Source organism: Acipenser ruthenus, chromosome 4 (genome assembly GCF_902713425.1).
Source record: "Acipenser ruthenus chromosome 4, fAciRut3.2 maternal haplotype, whole genome shotgun sequence".
Lineage (NCBI taxonomy): Eukaryota > Metazoa > Chordata > Actinopteri > Acipenseriformes > Acipenseridae > Acipenser > Acipenser ruthenus.
Genome location: NC_081192.1, coordinates 46,985,177 through 46,997,008, shown reverse-complemented (window position 1 = coordinate 46,997,008; position 11,832 = coordinate 46,985,177). Strand labels below are relative to the sequence as shown.

Here is an 11,832-nt window from a genome sequence, read left to right as displayed (position 1 = left end):
GTCTTCCAGCCAATATAATCAAAAATTAATTAGAAATTAGTTATAGCTACATCATGTCTATGTTTTAAATCCAGTGGGATTTTGTTATGCAGACTTTTTTTAGAATTTTTAATTAAACTTCCATGCTTTCATTTCATTAAATAAATTAGCTTGCTACTTAATGAAAACAGCATGGGCCCTTGAAAACTAGTCTGGTTTCAACCCAGTCCATGCTTAACCTTAAATAAAGCTACTGGTTTATAATTAGTGTGTTGTTTCGTTTTTCAGTATATCCCCATGCTTTAACATAACTTAAAATGCGAGTCCTCCAGTTATACATCCATGCTTATATGCTTTTGAAAACCTTTTTGTTAGTGCTTGCAGTATAAAGGGTAAGCTATTGTTATAATATATGGAGTGGTACAACTCTAACTATTACTGTGTTTCAAATGGTTTAAATAAATCAGTTGCTTTTTACCATGGTGGCTGCTTGTCAGCTTTTGCAGCTGCAGGAGTATTTCTCGGAAAATAAAGTACTTGTTTACACAGGTGTGGATGTGTTCAGTGAACATGTCTCTACACTTTGGGAACATCTGCCCAGATGTTTATGTTGGCATGTTCACTTTTTAACTGAAGCTATTTGTATCAAGCCTATATCCTTCATTATGATTTAGACACACACACACAACCACACACAATCACACAGGCAGTCTGCAAGATTCCTTCAGAAGGTGCCATGATGGATGCAAAACTGTAAAACTATCCCTGCAAAAAATCTAATGAGATCTGAGTTGGGAATTAACATTGACCTTATGGAGAGATTGGCATTGTACAACAGAGGTTTGTGGAGTTCTAATTTGATTTAAAATGGAACTGTAGAATCTATTTGATTTTAGTTATGTTTTCATAGAAGGTATAGGTTACCCACAATAATGTGTATTGCTTAATATGGCCACTATATTCAGTGGTGGTGTATGTCAATAAATGTGATTACCTTATGTGCTGCTAAAGTTTCAATACTGATAATCCAGATGGTACCATATTTATTAATGTTAAAGAAACATGGGCAAGGCATAGATCATTACTGCTAGATGTATGTCAATATTACCCTAATAAACATTTTCAAATACACAATTCTACTTTGGTTTATTATTATTATTATTATTTATTTCTTAGCAGACGCCCTTATCCAGGGCGACTTACAATTGTTACAAGATATCACATTATTTTTACATACAATTACCCATTTATACAGTTAGGTTTTTACTGAAGCAATCTAGGTAAAGTACCTTGCTCAAGGGTACAACAGCAGTGTCCCCCACTGGGGATTGAACCCACAACCCTCCGGTCAAGAGTCCAGAGTCCTAACCACTACTCCACACTGCTGCCCATGGTTTAAGTAGCGTAACTGTTGCATTTTTATTGTTTGGCAAAAAAAAAAAGAAAAAAAAGGGTCTGCTGCTATGTTTTTAGGTTACCATTTGGAAATTCTTGTAGCATACATTGTATATAGTAATTTCCTGAAGCAATACATTCTCATTGAATGCTGTAAAACATAAAATGTCAGACAGATTTACTTCACATATTGTTGGAATCAACCCAGGAATACAAGAGCCTTAAACATTTGTAATCACATTTTTTTAATGGGGTGTTATTAGTGACTTTTGTAAGAAATCTATATACCTTTATATAGTAGCCAGTGGGGTAAAGTCAAATGTTTGTTTTGGCAATTCAGTTCTTTAGATGTTTATGAGTTTATTAACTGAATCCACACAAATCTCTGATACATCTGTGTAATGTATCGTAATCAAGTGGCTATTGCAGGTGGCAGGAAACAGTCAGAAGTTGAGAGAGATAGAGAGAGAGAGAGAGAGAGAGAGAGAGAGAGAATAATAGAGAGCTTCAGTGAGTTACAGGAAAATAATTCCATCTAGGGTTTATGTGGCTTCTAGGGTTTAAACTACAAGACCTACAAATTGGGAGTTACAGTAGTGATGAAACATAATTGGACATTCTCAATTCAGAAAAAAAATGGCGGTAACTGTAAATTAAAATGAAAATGATATAAGTAAAAAATACATCGGATTTCGTGCAGCCATAAATTGTTTTGCTGTAATACAACAAGAGGATGCCAATCCACACATTGATACTCATCTTGTGCAAGAAGCCCGAAATAAAATCCAGGTTTGTTCATCAAATGGTTCTGCAATTTATTTTTATGCTGGCACAGCCAAGCCTGTAACAGTTGCACAAGCATCTGTTACTTTTGTTTGGATTTATTCTGGAAATCAAAACTCCTTGACTCATCCTCTGAGTGTAAGAACTGAATCCCCCTGTTTATCTCCAAGTCTAGAGGTTTTCATTGTACAGTTCCCTCTTTCATGTTGATGTCTGTGCTCAGTTCCAGCTTCTGGTGTCTCTTATTATTCATGTTCATACTCACAAGGTCAGTATCAAAGTCTCTGCAGAGGTCATGGTCAAGCCCCATGATGAAGCACTTGTACTCCAAAAACCAGCACCAGGTCAATAACAACCAGCATGAAGAAGTTATACAATGATGATTAAACAATAATGAGTTTCTTTGGGATGCAGCTTTTGTTTTGCTCATAACTTGTGTTTCTTTAGCTTTTTTAGACTTTTCTTTTTTAAACTTATGTGTTTGAAGTTGTGGGTGAATACTTTCTAAAACAATGCATATGGATGATGTGGAGCCTGTGGTGTTTTGAGCTGCTGTATCAAGCACAACATTCATATTGAATTTTCAGCTAGATACATGCTTAGTATTGTCAGCATTTTTATACCAGGTTAGCATGGCATGATTATAGGTTATGAAGCAATACTAAAATAAACTAGTAAAATGTACTGACTGCCTATGACATGCTTACTGAATAAAAAAGGCAATTGAGCCGTCCTGACATATATGATATGCACTGCACTTTCCAAATGACAGCACTGAAGAGGCATTACAACAGCAATGCAATGGTTCAGCTTGGGCTTGTGCCTACAGTTACAGTAATTCGGGTCTACAAAATAATTACATTCAGTAATCATTTCTAATTGAGTAACACATAAGAAAATAACACAACTTTTGTTGTCATGATTTAGAAAATACAACTGACTTTTGACCCAGGTGGTCTACTGGCTAGCTGCATTTGCCACTCACCCATAGGCAACCTTATGAAGAAAAGACATTGAAGGGAATTGTAACCACATCCATTATATACCTTGTATATGTTCTATTATTGTAAATATATAATAGTAATTTATTAAAAAGGATAGTTGTTGAAAGGGTAAGTATATTCTGTTTTTATTTTATTACTGTAGTGATCCATACATAGCCTATTATGTAGATGTAAAAAGCTGCAAATATAACTTGCACTGTGGGGGTCCTTTGCATGAAACATGTGCAGTACAGTATGCAAATATATCCAAACATACATACACACACACACACACGTACACTGTCGCCATGCCAAAAAATTACAGCTGTCACTTGACACATAACTGACATACTCCAGCCGTTTCAAGATTTGAGGTTTGTGCATTCATTTTAGAGATGCAGATGTTTCATTTAATACTCTTACTGAATATCATTATTATGCTTTAAAAAAAGAAAACGGACATGGTACTTCTGTCATTTCACACCATGGGCCAGATGGTGAAAATGCTTTGGCTGCATTTCTGTTTATGTTTGAAAAAGGAATGTTGTTACTGAAAGAGTTGCAGCTAGATCATTTTTCACATTAACATAAATCATGAATAAAATCCCAAACTTCAAACGCTCCTTAGGATAAGTGCTTAACTGTGTAATGTATCTAGAAATGTATACTTTACAGTATAAGTCGTCCAATTAACCCTATACAGATCTGTGAACAGGAAGACTTGTGGTGACATCTAACCAGGAAGAGGGACACAGCTTTGTAAGGTATGAAGCGCTGCTCCACGTATTTATTGTAAATAAATGCTTTGTACAAAACAGAAACGAAAACACGCTATAAAAACAAAACAGCACGGTGTCTAAAACATACAGACAATAATCTTATAACAGGTAATGTGCTGGTGTATAGCCAGCACAAGTAGCAATTGTTTACTATTTTCTATTTAGCAGTTCTTACATTCCACCTCTGACCACCCAACCCCAAGTGAGCGATCCATGCCTCTTTTATGCATCTGTGCCTGGGCTCGATTGCTTGTTAATCATTCAATTGGGCCCAGGCACAGTCTGCACATGAACTACTTTGGCAGGGAATGCAATCAATCCTTCCCTGCCCACCTAAAACACCTGTGCACAAATACATACATACTGTAACGCTCTCGTCGCATCTGCGAGTGAAACAGGACTCGGGGAGACCAGATGGGATTCCAAACTTGCTGTTTTATTAACTGAACTAAATTAAATAACAGCAAATCCCTGTATGGGGCCAGGGTTCACACCAAAAATAATACAACTGCTCCCTCACTCACTGCTATCTTCTTTCTTCTGTGCCCCATTCCCGTACAATAAATGCAATATGAAACAAGACATGACAAATGAAGAGCAAAACGAACACAGAGTCCAGCAGGATCGTTACAATACATTTTAAATACTAATAAAACCACACCTCGTGCACCAATACATACATACATACAAATCGTAAAACAACAATTGACAATACAAAATAAACAAAATACACACAGGGGCGGGTTGTACCCCGTCACAAGATCCTATTAAGTTAATTCTGGAAATTATGTAAGTCTTGGGTTTGAATATAAGTAGTACAATTCAGTGTGTTACATTAACAAGGCATTTTCTCATTTCGTCAGCGCTGTTAATTTGGAAGTGCTGTAATTTACATGTTATTGTTATTTCAAACCTGTAATAAAGTTAATGCTTTATGGAAATACAGTATGTGCCATGTTCGGCATACCCTGTCCGTGCTGGTATATTCTTTATTACACCCTGTCGACCTCACAGAGTAGTCAAACAAAGGACTAATTAGTGTAATGAAGAGATGTTATATGCCTAACTTTAATTTGTCCTAAGGTGAAATTTACTATGTATATATTTTTTTTCCTGTAATGGGATCATAAGAAAAGGCTAAACACACACACATATCTAACACATGTTCTTTTTCTGCACATTTCCACAAAGGGTTTAGGCATTTGGCTCATAGTCTGAATTCAGCCATGGAAACACATTGGCTGGTTTAAAAGTACCCAATTAGCACTAGTTTTTGATTACTTTAAAAAATGTACTTGACCTAACTCAGAAGTGTTTTGGGTGTGGAGTACATATGCAAGCACAACCCTATTTATTTTTTTGCTTAGAGTGCACTATTATTTTACCCCTGATTTTCTCCCTAATTTAATATGTCCCAATTATTCCTCACACAGCTCAGGAGAACTGAAAATTCAGTCCTCCGATCTCATGACCAAGCCAGTTTCCTCTTTTACACCCAGGAATTGGAGAGCGGATGTCAAAGCTACTGGCATATGGAGGACAAAGGCCAGCCATGCAGGTGTACCTGAGCTCACTAGGGCCTGGCTGGCAGGGTCTGATCTAGTGTGAAGAGGAGAAACAGTCCCTGCAGGTTTTGCCTCCCTAATCTGCTGGTGCGCCAGAGCCAATGCAACGCTCCCTCTGGAATCCCCAGGAATCACATGGTTGTAGAATGAAAAAGGAATTTGAGCAATTTAAAAGTGGTGCTGGCCTATATATGGTATGCATGTTAGCACTGCACTTATCAAATGATAACACTGAAAACATTACAAAAGTAATTCAGCAGTTCAGATGGAACCTAAGCATTATGGGTTCCTATTTGTGATGAATGAATGCTAGGGTCATTGTATGTAATTACATTTCAATTACCATCAATTATTGAGATATTAATGCAAATATCCCATTTGCATTGATGTACGCATCACTGATTTCCTCATTTCATGTTCATCGCTGTCACTAACTTTGACATACTAAGAAATGTTATTATTTATCTGATTTTATATGGGAAAGCTCCCACCACCCAGTCCAAATATCCTGGGAACAGAATGTCAGTGACACATATTTTTAATTTACTATGCAGAGATAAAAACATTGTTGACAGACTTTATATGCTGAAGTAAGACTTTTTGTGGCCCGTTGATGACTTCATTTCAACCAGTACTACATTACTTAAATTTCTATAGGAAGATACTTAAATATTAATGTGTATAGAGAATTTATAACACGCTTGAATGATTAAACATTTACTGTAATATCTGTACATAATGGTTACTGGAATGTTGGCAAAAATGTGATGCTCTTTTGTTTTGTTTTTTGCAGTTTTGTTTCAAAGATATATATTAAAAAAATGATATAAACATGTGACATGTTTTACTAGCCTTCTGTACAACTCAAAGAATGCATTTGTCAGCCTTGTGCACACACCAGTTTCTTTACCTGCACACAACCACTGTATACAGTATATAAAGTAAATAGAATGAGTTTACTTTATTTCAAGGAACAGTGAAATAACACCCAATACTTTTATTGAATGCACATTTAAAAGCCATGCTTTTATTTAATATAAAAAGCATGTTGTCTGGAGAAGTCCCGTTTGCTGCTGATAAAAGCTGTTTGACATCAGTGTGTAAATTGGTCTTCACTGGAAGGATTGTTTCAATCAACTTCAGACCATGTAATTAGTAATTAGATTTGGATTAAAACTACACTGAGAGGGTGAGCATGTCAAATTTAAATCAGCATATGAAATGTGATTAAATTTATGAAAAAACAGAAATATAATTGTTATGATTTAGACAGGATACCGGGTCAGAACGAAAGCTTCACAGACAGATTTTTTTTTTTTTTTCTGCTAATTGCAATCTCAAAAGAAAATTATTTGAAAGTATAGCCCTTTCACTGCTGGCAATGTCAATTTATACCATTCAGTAGTACAAATTGTTGTGTCTTGTAAACATGCTTCTCTATTGTAGTAAATAGAGGGTTTATAACAGCACATACTATTGCAATCCTGTTTCATTCTGCTTTTCTTTGAGTATGTGCTGAATCCTTATTTAAGAGCTTCCCTCTGTTGTAGAAGCTGTATCTGAATATGTATTTATTTGCACAATGGAATAATAAGGTCATAAAAAAGGCAAAAACATACACAAATCTCACAAAATGATTTATTTTCAGGACATTTCCATCTGAGTATCATGCAAGTTTCTGAACAAAATTGTATGTCTCTGGAACACAGTATAGAAGTATGGAAGGCCATTTACTCCCTTGTATAAACATAGTACAGCCGATTATGAGAAATACTTAACCTATAATCTTCTCAGACATTTTTTTTTTATTATGGAGTATATTTTCAAGCACAATAATATTGAAATAAACCTGATCAATTTGAGAATATATTTCTCACATAATGTCAGCCTGAATGTTTTAAAATCCTTTTAATTCATGTCATTTTGGAATATTTCTTAATTTTGACGTTATTTATATTTTTAACCTTGAAATAAGTTGAATCATGTCTTAGTGATTGCATGCATTTTGCAATGTAGAATCAAATATGAATATACACTTTTTCTAGATTCTAAAAGGAACCACTTCAATCTCCGTGGTGTCCTGGATTGGTCAATCTCCTAAACACTTCTGCTGAATTTTGGCTGAACAAAGCTACTTGAGACCCAGTATCCAGTATACATGGAATCTTCCTGGCCACCAAATCATTACTTATGGGATATCCCTGCCTATTGGTAGGTATTTACTGAGCTCCTTATATAAGAGCTGCCGATAGGCCCCTTCCTGGGGTGACGTCCTCGGTCCCGCCTACCGAGGGATTAAACCTGTCTTCCCACGGAAGACATTTCTCTTTTTGCATCGAACCCGTGAGGACGATCGATGCGACCTCGCTGGTTGGTGGTCAACTTCTCTTTCAGGGAACCTTACGTTCCCTTTCAATTTGAAGACGACCACCAAAACATTACTTATGGGAAAGTATACCAGAAGCATATGATGGATGTATCAGAACCGCATAACCTAATGTTAACGGTGCGAGTGTGCAACCCCAAGGACCCTCGCAAGGAGGGATCTATCACGTTAAGGTGATAGAACCTGGAGAAAGTATGCGCCGTAGCCCAGCTAGCCGCATTACAGATATCAGACAGCGAGGCCCCTCTGAAGAGGGCCCAAGATGTAGCCAACCCTATTGTAGAATGCGCAACTACCCTCCCAGGTGGGAGCATGCTGGCACTATCATACGCGCCTGTAGCTCACTGACCCGCTTTGCGGAGGTGATAGCCAAGATGAAGGCTGTCTTCATAGACAGATACTTCAACTCCATGGAGTGTATGGGCTAAAAGAAGGCTCCATTCGGGGAGAACGACCCTCCTGGGAGGGCGTAACTGCCGAGCACCTTTAAGAAGCCGGGTTGCCAAGAAATGCGCATCCGGAGATACCAAGTTACGGGGGCATGGTACGCAGAAATAGTTGCTAAATACACCTTCAATGTAGAAGGTGACCTACCAGCATCAAACAGTTCTTGCAGAAACTGCAAGACAACTGGCATCGTGCAAGATACTGGGTCATGACCCTTAGTCAAACACCAGTTCTGAAAATATCTCCACTTGTCGGTGTATAACGACCTAGTGGAGTCTGCCCTAGTGTTCTGCAACATGCCCACAACCACGTCCGATAACCCTAGGACTGACCAGCGGTCCCATTCAGGGGCCAGACCATAATTGGGGATACCAGAGAGTGCCTCTCGTCTGACTGAGGAGATCCAGGCGAAATGGGATCTCCCAGGTATGGCCTTGTAAGAGCTGGCACAGGGTCGGGAACCAGATTCTCCTGGGCCACCTGGGGGCCACTAGAACTGTCGCCTTCTCTAACCGGACCTTTTCTAGAAAGGCCGGGAGCAACGGTATCGGCGGGAATGCGTAGAGGAGCGTTCTGGGCCACTCGCGGGCTAGGGCATTGACGCCAAGTGGACCGCCTAAGCGGTGGAGGGAGTACCACAGGGGGCAGTGTGTCATCTCTGCCGAGATGAAGAGATCGACCTGCGCCTTCCTGAATCGTTCCCAAATGTGCTCCACCACCTGAGGGTGGAGCCGCCACTCTGACAGATGCGCACCCTCCATCAAAAGGAGATCCGCTGCCCAGTTCACCACTCCAGGAAAATGTGTCGCCTGTAGGGACAGCAGGTTCCTTTGAGGCCACGTCAAATGCCTGAAGGCAATGCGATGCAACTAGGGGGACCATAGGCCACCCTGGTGGTTGAAATATGCCACCACTGCTGTGTTGTCCATCCGGACCAACACATTTGTTCCTTGCAGCACTGGTAGGAAGTGCTGGAGGGCAAGTAAAGCAGCCTGCACCTCCAGCACGTTTATGTGCAGGGACGTCCAACGGTCCGACCAGGTGCCGCGGACTCATCTGCCTTCCCAGACCACCCCCCAACCCAGTTAGAGGCATCTGTCATCACCACTTCATGATTCCACCAGCGCAGGGCTGCCAAGCACGAGTGAGACACTGTCAGCCGACGGTGTCTGTCATGCTTCGGATGCAAGTGAAAGGTACTGAGCCACGCTTGCAGCAGGTGCAGCGAATTGAACCCAGCTCGATGGTAGATACAGCTGCTGCCATCAGACCCAATAGTTTTTGGCACAACACCAAGGTAACCTCTGATCCCTGTCAAAACAGGGAGAGGCGACCTCTAATAGCTGCTACTCTGTCATCCGACAGGTATGCGCCCATCCTACTGGAGTCCAGCCAGAGCCCCAAGTATGTCGTGCACTGCACCGGTGTAAGCCAACTCTTTGCATCGTTGATGGTGAGGCCCAGCCTCACCAGATGCTCTGTCACAATCGCAGCATGGGCCATTGCGCCCTCTCACGACTGGGAACAAATCAACCAGTCGTAGAGATAGCTCATTACTCTGATCCCCTGCAACCGCAAGAGGGCCAGGATAGCGTCAACACACTTTGAAAACGTAAGCTAATGAGAGGCCGAACTGCAGCACGGAGAACTCGTAAACGCTTCCCTGAAAGGTGAAGCGGAGATACTTCCTGTGCTCTGGACGAGCCGAGTTCAAATCAGCATGAAGTTTTAACATCTACTCTCATGTAATGGAAATCATGGATCTTTTAATTAGACATAGAAGGGATGCAATGTTATACTTGTTTGTAACATATTTTATTATTTCAGATAGTATCATCTTCATGCATGCCCCAGCTACAGAAACCAAAGTTATGCCACTGGATGAGACAACAGTTGATTGCAGATGTATGATCTTGGATCTATCTACCTGACTCAATAATGCAGTACTTGGTCATGCTAGATAAACAAAAGTTTTGAGATTCTCTGTTATCTTTAAACTTAAAATAGTCTTCATCATTCTTTTAGTTCTGTATAGCAGCTGTTTGGCTTTTGTAACATTATATCATTATAAAATAATAATGGTACCCCAGTGGTATTTTCTAGCTTTTCTTTGAAGTGCCTTATAGAAGGGTAGAGTTGCGGTCAAGGCTGGTGAGCGGCAGGAAAGCAAACCCAGTCAGAAGCTGCAGTTTTAAAGCGCTGTTGCGCACATTCATTCAAAGAAATAAAGGCACAGGGGCCAAAATAAAAGGTTCAAACAAAACAATACATATTCTTTAAATACGCACACCATTGATATTCAGGATGGGCAATGGACTTCACTGAATTATCTTTCCAAACAAAGGATTTTTCTTGCTTTTATACCATGTATTAAAATAAAATATACCAAATATACCAAACTTAAATAAAAAACACAACCTACACTATTAACACTGGCTGGGCTTCCACCCAGCCACATACCTCAAAAAATTGCTGTCAAAGTTAACTCATTCAGGGGAAGGTAGTGTTAACCCCATAAAAAAGCAGGTGCACTACCGAGTCAAATCACTTCACTTGGGTTTTACTGGGTTCAAAATAAAGGATTGTTTTAAAAATAATGGACTGTCCCATGCCATCTCTACTGTTCAATAAAAATAAGTTCTGATATTATGTGTTCTTGCTGGTGTTGGCTCACTGAAACAACAGGTTTCAGGTTAAATGTCAATAGAGCTCTTTTCTCTGAATTGCTGTTTGAAGAGTTACATGGATAGGACAATTATCTGCACTGCTTTTGTCGCCAGCTTGTTGGTACAGTATTTTCATCCCTGAGAAAAAGGACTTAAGCAGCTGCTCTTAAGTTAACCTCTCTTAACCAAGAGCCTGGTTATTTGGCATTTGTCTGCTTTTACTCACACTTTACTCTTTATCATACTGCGGGGTCAGAGAGCTCCTCTCAGGAAGCTTTGAAACAACACTTAGCCTCGCTACTAACTTGCTTTCAGGCGCCTGCATCTCCTCTCTGTCGCCGCACTACCTCCCTCGTGCCTGGCTGAACGTGAATAGCTGTGCACTGATCCGTGGTGCAGGGGATGCTCAGCAAGGTCATACAGCACCACCACAAGGCATTCCAATATAGCAGCTCCTATATATATATATTGTGTCTTTATTTGGCTTCACTATAGGCTAATAAAAAAAAAAAACATAATTATCTTGTGTTTGACCTTCCAATCATTATGGTGCAAATATTTTTAACTAATGAATGTGATCATCTTTCTCTTACAGAGAACAATTATAATAAACCATGTACTGCATTACTATCAATCTTCAAAAGAGTTGTGTGAAGTGAGTTTTTTTTTTTTTGGGGGGGGGGGATGCATAATTCTGCTTATATTAAGTTGAAACAGTGAAGTATTGACACAGTGATGGCCCAATCTGTCTAGTTTAAAGTACAGTGAAGACCTGGTGAATTGAAGAGTATTATGAATCATAACGGAATTCATTAGACAAGGGTATCACAAATTCCTATTATTATTAAT

General features: G+C 39.4%; 1 long non-coding RNA gene across 1 annotated transcript; it reads left to right on the top strand.

Annotated features, from left to right (window-relative positions):
• The first annotated feature begins 660 nt into the window (after positions 1-660).
• Positions 661-6,246, top strand: LOC117966695 (uncharacterized). Its single transcript, XR_004661757.2, has 3 exons — positions 661-819; positions 3,844-3,904; positions 5,353-6,246. It is a non-coding gene; the product is annotated as an uncharacterized LOC117966695 (long non-coding RNA).
• The last annotated feature ends 5,586 nt before the right edge of the window (positions 6,247-11,832 follow it).